Source organism: Sorex fumeus, unplaced genomic scaffold, assembly GCF_029834395.1.
Source record: "Sorex fumeus unplaced genomic scaffold, SorFum_2.1 ptg000029l, whole genome shotgun sequence".
Taxonomy (NCBI): domain Eukaryota; kingdom Metazoa; phylum Chordata; class Mammalia; order Eulipotyphla; family Soricidae; genus Sorex; species Sorex fumeus.
In genome coordinates, this window is record NW_026606086.1 from 3,781,540 (window position 1) to 3,793,384 (window position 11,845).

Here is an 11,845-nt window from a genome sequence, read left to right on the forward strand (position 1 = left end):
TGCCCACAGAGTCCAAGAAGCTGCCGCTGAACTCAGCCGAGGAGCTCTACGCTGAGATCCAAGACCGCAACTTCAACGCCGTGGGCGCCGTGCTCAGCAAGAAGGCCAAGGTGATCTTGGCCGCCTTTGAGGTGACTGGGGCCTGGCGCCAGGCGGCAGGCGGGCTGTGGGCGCCCGGGGAAAGGTGGTGCCAGGCCCTCTCCTGGTGTCAGGTCCTTTGCCAGTCATCATCTGCACTCCCTGTCCCTCCCACCTTCCTCCCAGCTGCTGGCGGTGGCGGCATCTCCACTAGCTCCTGCATCTAGGGAATCCGGGTTCAGCTGGAGCAGGCTGGGAAGGCGTGTGATAATGAGAGCACAGTCCCCGGCCCCCAGCTTCGTTAGCACCTCGCGCCCTCCTGCTGCTCATTTATTTTGGGTTCAGCTCATTTTTGAAACCTGAATCAGTAAAATGATAGAAGCTGAATTTTTTAACTCTGGGGGAAGTTTTTAAAAATCACTTTTTCCCTTGAAGGGTGATTTCCTGATTTCATCTTTTTTAGGAGTTATCTCCACTATATCAGTATTTGTATTTCTTTGGTTTTTTTTTTGTTGTTGTTTTTTGAGGGGAGGCACACCCAGAGGTGCTCAGGGCTAACTCCTGGCTCTGCGTTCAGGGATCACTTCTGGTGGGCTGAGGCAACCACATGGGATGCTGGGGATTGAACCCAGGCTGGCCGCATGCAAGGCAAGGACCTCGCCACTGTTCTGTCACTCTGACCCCATGGTTGTTGTATTTCTGAAGTTGCTTTTGTCTCACTTGGGTTTTGTTCCTCAATTTTTTATTTCCTCACCGTGTCTTATAAAGCTATGGATAAGAAGTGTCAGGCATTCACTATTCCAGCTCCGAGCTCGCCATGGTGTCCAGTTCCCTCCCTTCCCGCTGCCAGTGCTCAGGGCTGGCTCCTGGCAGGACTCGGGGTTCTGTGGGGAGGCCGGGCACTGAGCAAGCGCCTCCCACACTGTATAGCTTGGACCCAGGAAACGTTTTACACTTGATTTGCTATTGTTGAGGTCTCAGGCTATATGAGCGTTACCTTTTGTGGCTTCAAGGCACAGTTTGCTGAGCTCCACATCCGTGGCAGTAACCATGCAGTGTCAGGTGTGGCCTGCGTGGACCCTGGGCTCCCTCCCGTCCACATGGTCTCCTAGTGCTGCAGGATGTGGCTGTCGCAGTACCTGGACCCACCAACCTGCCTTTTCTATTTTCCTGTGGCTGTGGGATCTGGTTATAGCCTAATTCGTTTTGTGTCCATTTCTCACACTAAAAATTAAGTTGGGGGAGCCGGAGTGATAGCACAGCGGGTAAGGCGCTTACCTTGCATGCAGCTGACATGGACTCACTCCCCAGCCTTCCATGTGGTCCCGGTGCATGCCAGGAGTGATCCCTGAGTGCCAGGCCAGAAGGAAGAGGGCAGAGCCATGCGTCAGTTTATGTCTGGAATAGACACTGATCAGGTACGTGAACACTAAAACTGTTTTAGCCGATAGTTAACGAGATTGGCAAACAGAACTCGAGGTAGGAAAGGAATCGCTTTGATTCCTGTGTCTGGCCTAAATACCTGTCAGAGCAGTGCAAAATGTGTGGAAAGAGATTCTGCCAAGGGATAGGTTTCAGTTGACCGGGGGTGGTGTGTGTGTGTGTGTGTGTGTGTGTGTGTGTGTGTGTGTGTGCGCGCGCGCGTGCGCATGTGTTCCATTGCTGTTTGCTGTCCTCAGAGAAACAAGACCCAGCCCTGAAGCCCAAGACTATTGAAGCCCATCAGGGATTATTTAAGAGCATGGGTTATATGATCCCTTTTCCTGTCTGCCTGTCAATAAATCCCGCATTCTCACTTGCAGCAAGCAAGCGCCCAAATTCCCCACAGTCCCTGCTACTTTACTGATGCTGCTCAGGTGTCGCTGACAAGTGGGACAGTTGCACCCGCCCGTAGCCCCTGGAGCTTAGGTTGTCCAGGGAGTGTGGGCAGGAGCGTGAGCCAATCTCCAGCCTCTCCTTGATTGGGCCTCTCAGGGGCCGGGGAACGCCCAGGACTGCAGGCCCAGACCCGGCTCTCACACATGAATCTGCCACGACTCTAGGTCAACAGTTACATGGAGGACTGCATCGCCCAGAAGCATCCACTCATCAAGGTGCTCAGGCTCATTTGCCTGCAGTCGGTGTGCAACAGTGGGGTCAAGCAGAAGGTTCTGGATTATTACAAAAGAGAAATTCTCCAGGTCAGTGTTTCTAAGTGACTCATTTGCCAAGGAAGAAATTTATTAAAAAGGCAGTTGGCCTTGCATGTGCCCACTTGGGCTCGATCCCCGGCACCCACATGGGTTCCCTGAGCCCCACCAGCACTGATCCCTGAGCACAGGAAGTGGGGGGGGGGGGGCAAAAGCAAACAAAACAAAGGAGACATCTGGACAATAGCACGTCAGGAGGTGTGGTTGGCCTCCTTTTCTTACTCAGTTATTTCAGTACACTGTCATCTATCTTCCTTACGTTGGGCCCATGCATTCTGACTTTAAAGTGAAAATGTGGGGTCCAAAGAGCTAGAAAGGGGCTGGAGCAATAGCACAGCGGGTAGGGCGTTTGCCTTGCACGCAGCCGACCCTGGTTCGATTCCCAGCATCCCATACGTTTTCCTGAGCACCGCCAGGAGTGATTCCTCAGTGCAAAGCCAGGAGTAACCCCTGAGGATCGCCGGGTGTGACCTGAAAAGCAAAACAAACAAACAAACAAAAAAAAACAAACAAACCAAGAGCTAGAAAGGGGTAAGGCACTTGTCTTGCATGCTGCCGGCTATGACTCAAAATCAATAGTATCAAAATGAGAATGAAAATGTTCGCTCCCTCTTCGGAAGTGGGAGATCTAGCAGGCTCCCCAACTTCTCTGGCAGACATACGGCTACGAGCACATCCTGATGTTACAGAACCTGGAGAAGGCCGGGCTGCTGCGGCCCCAGCAGTGGGGCAGGAACAGCTACCCCCCCATCCGGAAGACCCTGCGCCTCTGGATGGACGATGTGAATGAGCAGGTGAGCCGAGTCTTCGTGCACACGCATGCACATGCACGCCATCTAATAGGCGAGCTGAGCCTTCACGCACATGCATGCGGACCAACATACACACACAGACACATACATAGACATACACACACACATTTCCCCAGTGGTGTGGCATTCTGCTGGTGGGAAGGCGCTGCCCTTGCAGAAGCCAGGACTGAGAGGGGCTTTTTGGGGGATGCTCTTTGAAAATGGGGGCTGGGGGGTGGGAAGCGGGGGCCCTTGTCCACTTAGGCCTCAGGGCGGGGGAGGCTGGTCTGGACTCAAGGAAGCCTCTGGTCAGGGAAAAGGCCAGCCTCAAGTAAGAGGATTGGGGACCAACACAACTGACTCACTGTGGGCAGTTGGGGCTGCTGGACTCAGAGTAACTGTGAGAGAGGGGGGGTTTCAGACTGGGGGTGACTGTGATGCTGGGGGCTGTCACTCTCACCCTTGGGAGATTTGGGCTTGGCTGTGCCCTGGGGCCTCGCCCCCTGGAAGAATGCCTGAGAGTAGCTTGGCTGGGCTTAGAGCTCTCCACATTCCCTCCCCCCAGTGGGCCAAGTTTCTATAGGAGAAGTTTCTCACCAAATCGATGAACACTTTTTCTTCTGTGGGGGTCGATGGAATCTTTCCCGGGCAGACAGTTGAATGTTCAGACCCAGCGGTGCTGGGGTTTGGCCATGCACCTGCCCTCTGCACGTGCTGCCGGGCACTGGCACCTTCCAGCAAACAGGGGCACCAAGCAGCTTTCTGAGATTGATTTGAGACAGGACTCAGGGCCAGGAGAGGTGAGGGCAGAGCCATGCGTCAGCTCTGCACCACCAGGTCTGATCCATAAAGCTGTAAGGGCGGGGGTGGGGGAGAGAGAGAGAGAGAGAAGGAGAGAAGAGAGAGATTGGGAAATTGGGTAGAGGGTGGAGATGGCAGGGCTGAGCGGGGTAGGCTGGAGCACACTGTGTTCCTCCCCAAAGTCAAATCCAGGATGGCAGCGTGGAGGACGTTTGCCTTTAATGCGGCCAACCCAGGTTGTGATCCCTGAGTGCAGCACCAGGAGGGAGCCCTGAGCACCGCAGCGTATGGCCTCCGCCGAAACAAACGAACAAAAAGAGATCCCATGGCCCATTGGGCAGAGAGGAGTTGGTTGACTCCAGGTGTCGCTCTCTAATCCCCCGCAGAACCCCACGGACATCTCGGCTATGCCTCCCTCAGCATGCGGCTGGCCCAGCTGCTCTCCCGGCCTGGTTGGCGCAGAATCGAGGAATTTCTGCACATCCTCCCAGGTCCCCACTTCGAGGAGGGGCAGCCGCTGCCCAGGTGCCTGCAAAAGAAACGTAGGTTTGTGAGTGATTTTGTTTTCGTGACCCGCCTTTCCCCTTGATTGAGTCTTGGTAAGACCTGAAGATTCTTTTCTTACATTCTCATTTTTAGAAATAAAATTGCTTACATTTTTCATTCAAACTCTTGAGGTTCTGCAGTGTGACCTCAGGGCTGGGTGCAGGGTGTGCGGAAAATTCTGTTTCTCCCATACGCCCGTCCCAGCCCGTTTCCTACTGGTTATTTTCAGCACATATTTATTTGTTTGCTTTGCTTTGGTTTTTGCTTGGGGCTTCACCTGGTGATGCTCAGGGATTACTCTTGGTGGTCCCCAGGGGTCCATATTTGACTCTTTGATGCCTGGGAAGCACCTTCGCACTATACTATCTGTCGGGTCCCCGGGACATTTTCTTTTTAAAATGTTGTCTTTTTCTGAAAGGTGGATTTTTGTTTACAAATATGATTTTATATGTTTTGTTTACTATCCTTATGACAGGGAGCACTTCTGAAAAATTTCTCATTCGAAGTGTCATCTTGGCTCTTAGGGGCGCCCGGGTCAGAACTCCGGCTCTATCTTCTGTGCGGTGAGGTTTCTCCATGCTTAGTCCCTTAAGAGTATCTGTAGACCCAAAAGCATTGATTTATGTGAGTTTTCAACCAGATGTTTTTCCTATGGCATATTCTTCACTGGAAATAGGGAAAATTGGGCATGGCTGGAGTTCTGGCAGGCCGAGTGAGACCCCCCACCCCCCAAGTGGGTAACCACCATCTAGAGTGTGCGACCCTCAACCTCAGCGAGAAAGGGAGGGAAAGGGAAAATAAATACTGGAATGAAGGGGAAGATGCAAGGGGGAAACACATCGGCTTGATAATGTCTTCTAAAAACAGCATACCAGGGCCAGAGAGATAGTAAGGTGGGTAGGGCACTTGCCTTGCCCCTGGCAGACCCGGGTTCGTTCCCAAGCACCCCATACAGTCCCCCAAGCCCCGCCAAGTGTCACCCCCAGTGCCAAGCCAGGGAGTCAGCCTGAACCCGTGCACTTCCCCAACGCTTCCGGTGCCTGTGTGCGCCCTCTGCGCCCTCTGCCATTGGAAGCTTGTGCAGGTGTGTTTGAGATGTGACCGCATTTCCCTGCTTTCTTGGGTGTGTGAGTCTATTTGTGGTACTGCTGCTGCTGGTCTCAAGACACGACCTTTCTAGAACGCAGGTGCATCACCAGATTTCCGGGCACCCTTTCCCCTCAGCATGTTGGTCTCAGCAGCACCTTAAGAGAAAGATCCCGGGCCTCGCTGTGCCATCGGCCCCTGTGGTTAATGTAAACAAATTTTTTTTTAATACGGAATTATGGTTGGAGCGATATTACAGCGGCAGGGCGTTTGCGTTGCACGCAGCCAACATGGCCGACCCGAGTTCGATTCCTCCACCCCTCTCGGAGAGCCCGGCAAGCTACCAAGCGTATCTCTCCCGCCCGGCAGAGCCTGGCAAGCTCCCCGTGACGTATTCAATATGCCAAACTCAGTAACAACAAAGTCTCCAAAGGAGACGTTACTGGGCCCGCTCGAGCAAATGGACGAACAACGGGCGGGCCTTTACTTTTTTCACTTTACTTACGGAATTCTGGGTGGTGTGGAGATAGCTTAGAGGGCTAGAGCCCCAGCATCACCTGGGGAGCCCCGGGTTCAGGACAGGAGGGACCCACACACCACCATTTATGACCCTAGGGGCTTTTAAAGAGGAATTGCAAGGGCTGGAGCTATATACATTCGGAGGGCATTTGCCTTGTACGCAGATGACCCAGGTTCAATCCCCAGCATCACATATGGTCCCCGAAAGACCACCAGAATAATTCCTGAGTGCTGAGCCAGGGGTATCCCCTGAGCCTCGCCGGGTGGGAGTTGTTAGAGGTGTCTCTGTAGTAATACGCCGTTTTTCAAAATGAATGTTTTGTTTGGGTGCTCGGGGCTGGGCAGGGCCAGGCAGGAGCCGGCTTAGCTGTCCGCAGGCAGACACAGTTCCCGCTCTGAACAGTTACCTGGGCCCTTGAGCAGTTCGAAAGATGCCCCCTAATGCTTTCCTTCCCCTGAATCATCCTCTCTACTCTGCTCCAATGCAGAATTTCTGGTCCTTTTCTGAGGACTCTTTGGACATCCTGACCAGGGTGGCTTAGACTCAAGTGTGAGGCTGCACCCCAGACCTGGCGGACCCATCCTACGGAATCTTTGGGGATGTTATGCTCACTCTGGGCCACTCTTTGGGAGGTCTCCCTCTGCACCCAGCCCCCAGTCTGCACATCTCCACGGTGTTATATTTTTATTGTTAATTTTTTCACCCGGTGATGCACAGGGGTTACTCCTGGCTCTGCACTCAGGATTTACTCCTGGCGGTGCTCAGGGGACCATGTGGGGTGCTGGGATTCGAACCCACGTTGGCTGCATGCAAGGCAAATGCCCTCACTGCTGTACTATCGTTCCAGCCCCAATAGTAGAAGCTTCGGCCTGGGATTCTTGTTCCTTCGGGTCTTTTGCATGGAAGGGTGGGTGTGAGTCAGAACTGAGCGACTGTGGGCGTTGGGGGGATTCTATAGCATGTGGGGTGCCCGTGAGTCTTCCGAGGCATGTGAGGTCGCCCCTGGCAGGTTCTGCAGGGCAGCTGGGGCTAGGACCTGGGTTAGGCCAGAGACCTGCCTCACCTCCGGTCACCTTCTCTCAGTCCTGTTTGCCGGCTTGCTCTTCTCTTCGAGCTCTTGCTAACTCTGATTTTTCCCCCTTACATGTGACAATTTCCTCTATCTGGATATTTTGAAGTTGAATGCCAGCGTGAGGTGGGTGACTGGGCTGGCTGATGACATTGAATAGATGCGGTTTGCATATGTCCTGTGCCTTCAGGCTATATATAGTCTTGAACTGTGTCTGCAGCTCCTGACATTTTGTTTGGACCAGAAGACTGATTTTTATGTAACTTCCTCATAGAACGGTGTGTGGTGCTGCCCATCATGCCACAGCTCCCAGGGCTGGTGTTTCCCTGTCCAGAAGACGCTCGACAGACGTGAGCCAAAGCTCTAGCTGGGAGGAAGCATTTGTACCGCGGGATGAAATAGAACTGCCTTTGAGTCAAGCTGACATTTTCAAGAAATACAAAACAGACATTTTTTCCCCCCATTTTTAGTACCAGAGCAGATAATCCCCTAAGGTTATTTGCTTCCCTGAAAGATATTTAGCTTGCCCTTTCAAAGTTCATTTAGAGCAGATCTTGGCGTTCAATCAGAGTTGGGTGCTAACCGAGGTCAGAGTGTTTGCTTATTTGTGGCCTTCTTTGTCTCTTAAGAGGAACCGTAGTTAGAGGCCACCAGAGAAAACAAAACACAAGCACCCGCTTCCTCCCAGCTTGGTTCCTCTGTTCTCAACACCCGGCCATTTGTCTATACATCTTCCCCAGAACAGGCGGGGGAAAGAGGTAGAGGGAAGGTCTGAGAAGCCCCTGCATGGTGCTCCCTGAGCAGTGCTCCCCATCTTTGTGACTTCTGTTGAGGTTCTGAAATGAGTCATCAGGTGCTAGTGACAAATGTGTCATGTACGGCGTGACACAAAGATGGAGTTTGTGCCATCAGTCCCTAGGGTGGGAGGAGGGAGCATCGGGTTTTGGGGGTCAGTGGCAGGAGGATGTGACCCATAGCGTGTCGGCTTTATCTCGGGTGGGGGAAAACGGATTGTTTGGGGAGAAATGTGCTTGGGGTACAGATTTGCCGCATTTTTCTGGATTTCTATCTCTCTCTCTCTTTTTTTTTTTTTATGTAGGAGTTCTGCTATTTATCCAGCCACTGATTAGCTGATTGAATTGTGCATGAACTCCACCTTACTTTTTTTTTCACTTTTTATGATTTTATTTATTGAATCACCATGAGAGAAGTTACAAGACTTTCAGGTCTAAGTCTCCTTCATACAATGAAACACCCGTACCTTCACCAGTGCCCATTCTCCACCCCCAACAACCCCAGTATATCCCCATCCCACACCCTCCCCCTACCAGTGAGGCAGATGATTTCCACATTACTCTCTCTCTACTTTGATCACATTCAATATTTTGACACCAGACCCACCATTATTATTTGAGATTTTGCCCCAACACTCAGATCTGCTGAAAAGGCAACAGTAGACAATTTGTTTTCTATTGCTGGTTATGAATAACATATGATGTTTCGTGGCTGCAGTACTGGCCGCACGATTTTGAAATTCTGACATTTGAACACTTAAATCTGGAGGGATTTCTGTCAAAACCTGTTGGGTTCCCGAGAATTGCTCCTGAGTCTCTGGGATCATGGTCGTTAAGCAGCTTGATCAGGAGCCAGAAAGGCCGTTCGTGGGCAACGACTTGGGGTCTCTTGGGGACGGGGAGGACAGGACTGGCTCCACCCCCATCCTGTGAGGCCCAACAAGTTTTGTCACTGAGGTCCCAAGCCTGACTGTCCAGTGGCCTCTGGAGGATGGCGGCCACCGGGCCACCAGAGGGAACAGGCCAAGGCACAAAACCGTGGGCCCAGCACTGCAGGGACCAGACGCATTTCTGCCAAAAGCCACTGGGTTTCGAGATTTGTTTCTGAGTCTCTGGAATCATGGCCATTAAGCAGTTCAATCAGGACCCAGAGAGGCCATGCCTCCAATGATCTAGCTGAGCCGGAGGTGATTTGTGGGTGTGTTTCCCACATTCCTAACTTTTGGCCATTTACTTTCTTGGTAAACTTTGCCCCAAGTTTTTGGGGTCTGGCCAAAGGCACAACAGCAATTTTGGGGTATCTGGAAGTGTGGAGGCGCCTTCAGGCTGCTGATGCACTCGCCTCACAGGTAAAGTGATTTTTGTTTCATGGTTTGTGTTTTTATGTAGAAGTACTGCTATTTATTCAGCCACTGATTAGCTGATTGAATTGGGCATGAACTCCACCTTACATTTTTTTCCATAATTTTCTTTCTTTCTTTCTTTCTTTCTTTCTTTCTTTCTTTCTTTTTTCTTCTTATATTTATTTATTGAATCACTGTGGGAAAAGTTACAAAGCTTTCAGATTTAAGTCTCGGTCATACAATGATCAAACACCATCTTCTTCACCCTTCACCAGTACTCATTTTTCACCACCAAGAACCCCAATATACCCCACCTCCCACCCACCCAATGCCTATGAGGCAAATGATTTCTAACTAACTCTTCTCTACATTGATTACATTCATTATTTCCACAAAAGATGCACCATGATTGCTTAGAATTTACCCCCCAACAATCAGAATGGCTGAAATGGCATTGTGAAATACATTGTTTTCTATATAAGGTTCGGAGTTCCGGGGCTGGAGAGATAGCACAGCAGGTAGGGCATTTGCCTTTCACGTGGCCAACCCGGGTTCAAGTCCCAGCATCCATATGGTCCCCTGAGCAATGCCAGGAGTAACTCCTGAGTGCAGAGCCAGGAGTAACCCCTGTGAGTGCAGAGCCAGGAATAACCCTTGCGCATCGCCAGGTGTGACCCAAAAAGCAAAAAAAAAAAAAAAAAAAAAAGTTTGGTGTTCCTCCCCTCCAAGTTTCGCTCAGCAAGAAGAAGGAAAGCAAAGAGCTTGGGCCCGGTGGTTGATGCAGATTGCTGGGCCAGGCCGTCGATCAAGGGAGATTTGGGGATCTCTGGGACCCATCCTCGGCCCAGTGCTCTCCGGGGCCCCTAGCTTGGTCGTGTCCTATGAGTTGGGGGCGAGCCTGGCCTTTCGGCTCGCGTTGTGTTTGGACGGGCAGGTGGGGTGTTCAGGGCCCAGCTGCTGACACCTGATCCCGCCCTGGCCAGGTGGGAGGATGGAGATTGGTGGCTGGCCCCTGAGATGCCCAAGATAACCAGTCAAGGAGATAACCAGAGTCAATCCCAGTCGAGCTGGGTGATAGGCTGAGATAACGCACCGAGCCGCTGAGGCAGATCCTGTCTGGAGACACTCGGGCACCTTGATCGCAGGAAGGCCTGACCTGGCCTGGGGCGGGGGCGAGTGGGCACCAACTTCGGCGTTTCCGTGGCTCGGAGCTTCCGTGCCCTTCTGCTTGCTCTGCTGTAGTTTTGTTTTTGGGTCACACGTGGACGTGCTCCGGGGTCACTCTTGGCTCTGCACTCAGGACTTACTCCTGGAGGTGCTCGGGGGTCCCTATGGGATGACGGGATTGAACCCGGGTCAGTTGTGTGCAAGGCAAATGCCCTCCCCGCTGTACTAGACTTCTGGCCCCAAGGCCCAAAACTTAAAGAAAAATCCTTGCTGGGGTTTCACCGTCCCTGGCGTCCTGTCAGCCTCGTGGGTCTGCACACGGCTTGTGCGACTGCCTCGAGTGGCCAGTGACAAGGGCACCCGCGTGTCCTCCTGCTCCCCAGAGCTGCTCTCTGCCCGGTGCTCCCGGCCCTGTAGCCCTCAACTCCTGCCCTGTGTTCACTCCTCCTTTCTGTGGTGTCCCCCTCCTCTCTCGGTGGCCCTCCCCCTGGGGTCACCCCCCTTCCTGCGTGGTGCTGGGACAGCAGAGCTGCCGGGTTAGTGCCGGCTTTGTGCCAGGTGCACGGTTGACCCCGGGGACTTGGATTCAGGACCTCATGCTTGTGAGGCAGTGCTCAAAACCCCCTCTCGTACATTCCTCCCCTCCAAGCTGAAGGACCGGACTTGACCCACGTTCAGGCTCACACTTCTGCTTCCTGCCGAATCACTGCCGGCCGCTAGCAGGACAGGACCCGTGTGCCACACCTGTGTGAAGCAGGGACGTTCCATGGCATGAGCCTGCTAGCGTCTTTGTCATGGACACACGTGGTCCCATCACAGGATTTAGGGTCAGGGTCCAAACACAGGAGCATGGGGGTGGGGAGGTGGGGGCTTGTTCAGGCCGGAGACTCTACTAGGCTCACACACAGCATTGAGTGCTCAAGTCTCAGGGAGACAGTGAGGCTCAAACACATTTTCTTTTGCGCTGTTTTTTTCTCTTTTTTTTTTTTTTTGGCTTTTTGGGTCACACTCAGTGATGCTCAGTGTTGCCTACTGACCAAGTAAAAGAATGCTTGATTTTTCATTCCCCCTTTGTCCTGCTCAAAGCTGGGCAACTTCCCAGTACAGGAGGCTTCAGTTTGGGGAAAATGCACCCTCGTAAATGATTTGTAAATGGTGTATGAGGAACAGCACAATCTTTGCAGTTATGTCAAAGCTATATCAAAGCAGGTCGTTCTGACCAATAGCATTATGCCGAAAGGGTCACCAGGTGGCTGACCAACAGTGCATGGCTCTGCTCATTGTCCCACCCACTTTCCCACGTCCCATCCCCTTTCCTTCTTTTGGGTGGGCTGTGGAAACATACTTAAGTCTGTACTTATGCTCTGAATAAACGCACGCATTCATGCCATCTCCTGAATGACGAACCCTGTGTGACTCGAGTGCTGATTTCACCCTGACGGCCCTCCCCTGGCTCTGCCC